Source organism: Canis aureus, chromosome 8 (genome assembly GCF_053574225.1).
Source record: "Canis aureus isolate CA01 chromosome 8, VMU_Caureus_v.1.0, whole genome shotgun sequence".
NCBI lineage: Eukaryota > Metazoa > Chordata > Mammalia > Carnivora > Canidae > Canis > Canis aureus.
Genome location: NC_135618.1, coordinates 36,416,490 through 36,425,241, shown reverse-complemented (window position 1 = coordinate 36,425,241; position 8,752 = coordinate 36,416,490). Strand labels below are relative to the sequence as shown.

Genomic DNA, 8,752 nt, shown 5'->3' with positions numbered 1-8,752 from the left:
ATCTACTCAGCACTATTCCATGTTTGTTCCCTGGGTGGAAGTCTACGGTCTCCTTTCTCTTCACATCCCAGAGCTCCTTCTCTTGTTCCAAAAAGATGACCAGATCTGGCTTTCATACAAGAAGACCCAAGAAGAGGAGGTGTCCGTAGTTCTCTAACATCACATCCCTGTACAGTTCCCGCTGAGTGTGGTTCCGGCATCCCCACTCCTCCTGAGAGAATTCTATGGCCACATCCCTGAATGTCAGCAGTCCCTGAGAACTGGCCATTTCTTCTTCTTTCACTTTGTCCTCTAGATTTCTTTCTCAGAAGAGATTCATGGAGAAATCACCTTGAATATCATTTTGGGTTGAAAGTGTGATGTTACCTATTAGCTTCATGATTTTGGATGTCCAAATCTCTCCCAGGTTTAGAAAGTTGCCAGCCATTATTTCTTTGTATAAGCTTTCTACCCTTCTCTCTCTCTCTCTTTCTGGGATTCCAGTAATGAATATATTATTTATTTTGATGGTGTTCCGTAGGCTCTATTCATTCTTTTTCATTATTCTCAGTTGATCTGTCTTCTAGTTTATGTATACTTTTTTCTGTTTCATGCAGTCAGCCATTGAAACTCTATTAAATTCTCCAGTTAGGTCATTATATTCTTCAGTTCCAAAATTTCTGTTTGGTTCTTTTTTATGTTTTCTATCTCTGTTGAACTTCTAATTTTGTTCTTATATTGTTTTCCTGGTATTATTAAATTATTTATCTGTGCTCTTTTGTAGCTCTCTGCCCATATTTAGAACAATTATCTTGAATTTTTGTAGGGTAATTTCTGGATCTCCATTTCTTTGCGCCCCAGTACTGGAGATTTACTGTAATTCCTTTGATGGAGTCATGTTTCCCAGATTCTTCATGATCCCTATAATCTTGCATGTGTTTGCACATTTGCAAAAGCAGTCATCTCTTTCAGACTTTAAAGGAAACTTTTCACCCATGTGTGGGAGCATGCTGGATCATGAATCTGGTGGTACAGGGTGCCAAGTGTGTGGTCATATGGTGGCACTGGGTTCTGGGGGATATGATCTCTTTGGCTCAGGCCAATGGCCTTCACAGCATTGACAACTGTGTGGTCCTTGGTTAGCACTGGAGGAGGTTTGCAGGAGGTTTGCTTGGGGTCCTCAGAAGCACCTCCAGTCCAGTAGCTAGGGACCAGAGTAAGCAGCAGTGGTGGCCAGGGCCAGTGGTGTGCACACACTTGGCTGGAGGGGCCAGCTTCAGGTATCCATGTAGTGGCAGGGGATAGTTTTCTTTTGGGGGGAGGGAGGGATGAGACAGTTTAATTGAGAAATAAGCTTTGGACAGCCTCCTGATCAGAAGAGAGCCTTTCTTGGGGTAAAAGGCCATTATGGAAGCTAAGGCCACCAAGTGGGGAGGGAACAGCATGGGAGATGGTACCAGGAGTGCCTGTGCTCAGCAGGTACTGACAGAGCCTGGAGTGATGAGTGGAGTGGCTTTCTCCGGTAAGGGTATTTGCATTTGCATTTTCCACTCAGGGCTATCAAGATTCCAGCGATGCACAGGAGTCCTCCAAAAATCATCCCACCCAGCTGCAGGCTTTCCCAGTCATAGTATAAGGGACTGTCTTTATCAACCAGGTCACTGGCTTCCAAGGCAGGCCTGCAAGTGTGAAGAGCAGGTCCTGCATCACTCTCTTCATGATACAGCTGCAGAGGGGGACTGAGAGCAGAACGCAGTCTGGAAAGGCTGCACACACATAGTGATGGAGGCCAAAGCAGGTGGCAAAGGCCAAGGTCAACTATGGACTTATTGGTAGCTGCAGAGGCCCTGGATGCTCACATGCCCTCTTGTAGCTCCCCTGGGTGTGCATACTGTAGCAGATGTTGATGATGAGGGGCTGGTCTGGGGTCATGCAGATGCACAACTGGAGGGACTAGTGACAGGTGGGCACAGTGAGGCTGGCCAGTGACAGAAGGCAGAACTAATTTGGGCCCACAAGCAACTGTGAGGGCCTGTGTTGGTATACTCACCCATGGCTGTATGTGCACTTCTCCCTGGGGCATATGTGCTGTTGTAGAGGTGGGTTACACCAGTGGGTGGACATGCACAGCCAGAGGGGCTGTAAGCATGAGCTTGGCAGTGAGGATTTATGGGGGGAATCTCACGTGGCATCTTCTACTCATGTAGCCATAGAGGGCTTGGATGATTTCTGACGTGGTTCCTGAGGTAGAGTGAAAAAGTGGGGAGGAAGCAAGAAGGGACTCAGGTGGCTGGTTTTAGTGAACATGGATACCTGTGGGACAGAAAGCTGGCAAAATCTGCAGGGGGTCTGTAGTGGTTGCACTGGCTATTGGCTTTCTTGGTAGCAAAATGTACTGAGTTTGTCTGCAAAGTAGTTCTGTCAGAACTGCAATTATTCTCACTGTGACTTGTTAGTAATAGCCTCTGCTTGTCTTCCTTCTTCCTAACCAGCTGTCTGTATCTCAGCTTTGCCAGTCTGGGTGGGGTGAAAACAAAGGGAAACCTTTGCACAGTGCCGTGAGAGAAGAGAAGCTGGTCCCTCACTTCAGTATTGCTTTCCTGGTAAGAAGAATTTTTTCTAGCTGAGGTTAGTTCTTGGTGCTGAATAATGGTGGCTTGTGCAATAGGATCATGAAGACAGAATGAAGCTGCCTTCTTTCTCTTTTCAAGATTTTTTGTTCCATTGTGTTGCTTAAACTTTTTTTTTTAATATTTTGAAATAAATCCTTTCTGTTTTTATTTATTCAAGATAGTCACAGAGAGAGGCAGACTCCACGCACCGGGAGCCCGAACGTGGGATTCGATCCCGGGTCTCCAGGATTGCGCCCTGGGCCAAAGGCAGGCGCTAAGCCGCTGCACCACCCAGGGATCCCCTGTTGCTTAAACTTCTTAAGTGGACTTTGGAGGTCTCCCAGAGATATTAATTGGGGTTTTTGTATATTTTTTATTGGAGTTCGATTTGCCAACATATAGTATAACACCCAGGGCTCATCAAGTGCTCCCCTCAGTGCTCGTCACCCAGTCGCCCCATTCATTATTGCTTTCCTGGTGAGAAGAACTCTTTCTAGCTGAGAAGTGCTATTCTTTATCATTTCATTTTTGTAGAAATTCTATAATCAAATTGTTATGGTCCACAGACGTGTGTGCACATACACATCACAAAGAGTGGGATTTTTAATTGAGTTTTATGAATAATGAGTATTATTTCTTTCCACTTATTCAGATTTTTTTATTAATTTACCTCACTAGTGTTTTATAGTTGTCTTCATAGAGGTCTTGTGCATTTTTGGAGATTTGTCCCTAGGTGCTATATGTTTAAGCTATTTTAAGTATAATATATTATTATTTTCTTTGCCCTGATATACAGATACAAAGTTGATTTTATGTATTTACTATACCAGAAATTTGGCTGAGCTCATATTTTAGTTCTCATAATTTAACTATAGATCTTTTGAAATTTCTACATAGAAAATGATATCATCTATGAATAATGATAGACTTGTTTTTGTTTCTAAATATACACTCTAAAACAAATTTAATCTCTTTTAAAAAACTTTCTGTAAGGGCTAGAATTTTATTTTAAGAGTTTTAAGAGTTTTATTTTTTTAATAGAACTCAATACTGTATTCATAACTAGGACAGGCACAATGACAGAAGATTCTGCTTTACTGAATCAAAGAGAATTAAAGGTAGAGAAAGTTCAGTACCTGGGACACCTTACTGGAGTTGCAGCTTGTTTTGGCAGTGTGGAAACAGTTTTATCCTAAAAATGTGAGATTTGTGTAGTTGGATATATCTAATTATAACATTATAGGAGAATTCTTGCCATTTTTGGGAGATGTGGCATTTTTTTTCTTGCTATATTCTTCCCTTGGAGCTATGGAATCAACTTTATAATTTCAGGCTTTCTTTGAAACAGGGGTCAATTTTGTAGACTAGAGGTCAGAGGCAAGGTGTTAAACAAAAGGAAGATGTCAGTAAATATCAACCAGCATCTTGGAGAGTAGGGACATTTTTGCAGGATTTTATCTACTTGCCTTTGCCCAATAGCAGCATTCAGATTGACATTTTTAGTTAGAGACTATTCTAGATGTCATTAGCTAGTTATATGTGATCTTAGGATGTTATTCAGACTTCAATAGCAACCTTGATAAAAACCTGTTTTCTTTCTTCCTCCCTTCATTTCATTCCTTTCTTTTTTCTTTTATAGTTATTTTCCATTCTCTGAGGGCACTATCAGAAAAATACTGATAAAGCAGAGGAGGCCGAACTTTTAATGGTCTTGGACAAGAACTGCCCTAATGATGTTTTGTTTCAATCACACTAAATGGGGCCAAGGTAAACAAGAATAGAGTTTTACATTAACTAGTGTTTTAAAAGATTAAGAGTCTTTTGGGAACCAGAGGGATATTTAAATAGTTTCTTTTTGTAAAGTAAGTTGGCTAATCATAATTAACAAGAGAAAAATCTAAATTCTCCCAGGAAATTAAAAAAAAAAAACTACAAAGGTCTACACATCCTTCCAAGTCATGTTGCAATGAGAACAACCTTATGATAAGTTCAGTGGATTGAAGAGATACAAACAAACCTGGGTCCTTGTGCTGTCTATGATACATGATATTATCTCTGGATTGCTTACTTCTGAAGATTTCACTATTTTTTAAAAAATTTTTTAAATTAATTAATTAATTAATTTATGATAGTCAGAGAGAGAGAGAGAGAGAGGCAGAAACACAGGCAGAGGGAGAAGCAGGCTCCATGCACCGGGAGCCCGATGTGGGATTCGATTCCGGGTCTCCAGGATCGCGCCCTAGGCCAAAAGCAGGCGCTAAACCGCTGCGCCACCCAGGGATCCCCTGAAGATTTCAGTATTAGAAGAAGTAAACCTAGAACTTTTTAAGCATTTAAAAAGGTTTCTCAAACTCATAGCTAAATACTTTCCTCTTAAGAGCATACGATAGCATGCAAGGGACACCTGGGTGGCTCAGTCGGTTAAGCGTCTGCTTTTGGCTGGTCATGATCCCAGGGTGCTGGAATTTGCAAACCAGCATTGAGCTCCCTGGTCTGGAGGAGCCTGTTTCTCCTTCTCCCTCTGCCTGCCACTCCCCTTGCTCATGAACTCTCTCTCTCTCTCTCTCTCTCTCCGTCAAGTGGATGGATAAAATTATTAAAAAAAAAATAAAGAAAAGGAACATAGAGAAGAGTTCAAGTGTTCACCCTAGGCTCATCTCCTCCCATGAACACAACTAGGTAACTATCAAAACATTCTAAATACCCCAGAAATTGATCTGAAGACTGACAGAACAAACTCTATAACTAAAGGGAGAGAAGAGACCATATCAAAGAAAGTAGGAAGTGTGGAGATGTGTTTTAGGAGAGAAACAGATTGTGAGTGCTGTGGAGGGGAGGGAGCCATGGTCACCAAGAAGGGAAAGAGAAAGAGGATCACAGAGGAATGCATAGGAGAACATTTCCTCAAAGCCATTGTCTTGGATATGAGAGGGGCTTGATTTTATGAATCTTGCAACCAACTGGGCTTAAAGCCTAGACTTTTAAAGGTCAATAGGCAAAAATAAATAAATAAATAAATAAATAAATAAATAAATAAATAAATAAATTTAAAAAAAAGGTCAATAGGCTTGGCTGGGATAGAACCTGGAGGGCACTGCACTTCTCCTAAGGAGAAAGCAGACAAACAACCCAGGAATAGATAGCATGAAAACAGTGATCTGAAGAACACCTGGGGCACACAAGAGGAGATTATTTGCTCTTCTTGAAGCTAGTCTTTGGGAGACAGCATTCACAGAGAGCCTCCCTGGGAACAAAGGAGCTGGTGGGCACCATTTCCCTTCCCTAACTCTCAGCATAAGCAGAGCCACTAGAGAGAAGCAGCACAGTGCTAACACTGGCTGCCTAGTTCTCTTACACTAAGCTCTACCCCTGTGCACTCTGGTGGGACTGCCCTTCTCTGTCAGGCTTGCCTCAGTCCTGGAGTGGTAGGCTTCTCACCAAGAAGACAGCACAAACCCTTGCCCATGCCACATCTCCCAACCAGAGAGTTATGCACGGCCTCAGTTCTGGTGGAAAGGGTGTCAGCTCTCATTTCATAAGCAGACCAGAGCACACCTAATTAAAACTGGCCACAAACATGCCAGGAACCAAACACTGCCACAGCAGGCAAAGAGAGCCTCTGCAGATGACAAAAGGACAAAGCAGACAAAATACAGCAGCAGAGTGCATGCAGCATACATGAGACATTCCCTGAAGCACCAGGCCCTAGACACTACATGACTTCTTTGTCCCAAAGCAATTACTCTCAGGAGCAAGAAACATAATAAGCTTTTCTAACACAGAGAAAACAGAGACTTAGGCAAAATGCAAAGATGGAGGAATTTTTCCCAAATGGAAAAATAAGATAAGGCTATGGACAGAGATCTAAGTGAAACAGATAAAAGTAACGTGCCTGATGGAGAATTTAAAACAACAATCATAAGAATACTCACTGGTCTTGAGAAAAGAATGGAAGGCATCAGTGACACCCTTACCACAGAGATAAAAGAGTTGAAAAACAACCAATCAGGGATGAAGAATGCAACAGACAAGATTGGAAACATATTTTATGCAATGAAAAAACAGGCTGGAAGAAGCAAAGGAATGAATTAGTAACATAGAAGACAAAACAATGGAAAATAATGAATCTGAACGAAATATAGAAAGCAGATTATGCAGCCTGCACATAGATTTAGGGAACTCAGTGACTCATTCAAATGTGAGTCATATTAATAGGAGTCCTAGAAAAATAAGAGAGAGAAAGGGGGTGGAAAATTTACGTGAAGAAATAATAGCTGAAAACTTCCCTAAACTGGGGAGGACACAGACATCCAGATGAGGAGGCACAGAGAACTCCCACCAAAATCAACAAAAGCAGGCCAACACCAATTCATATCATTGTAAAATTTGCAAAATACAGTCATAGAAAAAGAATCTTAAAAGCAGCAAAACAGAAGAAGCCCCGGGTTTACAAGGGAAGACCTATAAGGCCAGCTGCAGATCTCTCAACAGAAACTTGGCAATTCAGAAGGGAATAGCATGATATATTCAATGTGCTGAATGGGAAAAATCTGCAGCCAAGAATACTCTATCCAGCAAGGCTATCATTCAGAACAGAAGGCGAGAAATAGTTTCCTAACAAACGATATTGCCAGCCCTGCAAGGAATATTAAAGGGGACTCTGTGAGTTAGGAAAGACCAAAAGTGACAAGGACAAAAAAGGATCAGAGAAAATCTCCATGAACAATAAGAAAACAAGTAATAAAGTGACAATAAATATGTATCAATTATTACTTTGAATGTAAATGAAATAAATCCTGCAACCAAAAAACATAAGCTCCCTGTGGGGAGCCTGATATGGGACTTGAGCCCAGGACCCTGGGATCATGACCTGAGCCTAAGGCAGATACTCAACCACTGAGCCACCCAGTTGCCCCTAATAGAGGACTTTAACACTTCACTCACATGGATGGATAGATCATCTAAATAGAAAATCAACAAGGAAACAGTGGCTTTGAATGACACACTGGACCAGATGGACTAATAAATATATTCAGAACATCCCATCCTATAGCAGAAGAATACACACTCTTTTTAAGTGTACATGAGACATTCTTCAGAATAGATCACTAGATCAGGGCTCAACTAATAAAAAAAAGACTGAGATCATACCATGCATATTTTCTGACTATAGCACTGTGAAACCAGAAATAAATCATAAGAAAATATTTGAAAAGGCCACAAATGTTACACAACATGCTACGAAACAATGATTGGGTCAACCAGGAAATTAAAACCTGCATGAAAACAAATAAAAATGAGAACTCGACAATCCAAAACTTTTGGGATGCAGTAAATGCAGTCCTAAAAGGGAAATATAAAGCAGTATAGGCCTACCTCAAGAGGCAAGAAAAATATCAAATACACAACCTAGCCCTAAAAAGCTATAAAAATAACAAATGAAACCTAAAGCCAGTGGAAAAAGAGACATAATAAAGATTAGAGCAGAAAGAAATGATATAGAAACTTAAAAAGCAATAGAACAAATCAGTGAAACCAGGAGCTGGTTATTTGAAAAAACTAATAAAAGTGATAATCATCTAGCCAGACTTAACAAAAAGGAAAGAGAAAGGATCCAAATAAAATCACAAGTGAGAAAGAAGAAATAACAACAACACCACAGAAATACAAACAATTATAAGAGAATACTATGAAAAACTATATGCCAACAAATTGGACAACCTGGAAAAAATGAATCAATTCCTAGAAACACATGAACTACCGAAACTGAGACAGGAAAATATATAAAACTTGAATAGACTGATAACCAGCAAAGAAATTGAATCAGTAATCAAAAAACTCCCAACAAACAAAAGTCGAGGACTTCACAGGTGAATTCTACCAGACATTTAAGGGAGAGTTAATACTTATTCTTCCCAAACTATTGTAAAAAATAGAAAGAAAACTTCTGAATTCATTCTGAGGCCAGGATTACCCTGATACTACAACCAGATAAAGACTTTATTTAAAAAAGAAAGGAACTACAAGCCAATATCCCAAATGAACATAGATGCAAAAATTCTCCGTAAAATACTAGCAAACTGAAACCAACAGCACATTAAAAGAATCATTCACCACAATCAAGTGGGATTTATTCCTGTAAAGCAATGGATGTTCAATAT

The 8,752-nt window shown here is 40.4% G+C and overlaps 1 pseudogene; it reads right to left on the bottom strand.

Annotated features, from left to right (window-relative positions):
• Nucleotides 1-1,451: 1,451 nt before the first annotated feature.
• On the bottom strand, nucleotides 1,452-2,103 carry LOC144319172 (FXYD domain-containing ion transport regulator 4 pseudogene; annotated as a pseudogene).
• Nucleotides 2,104-8,752: the final 6,649 nt, after the last annotated feature.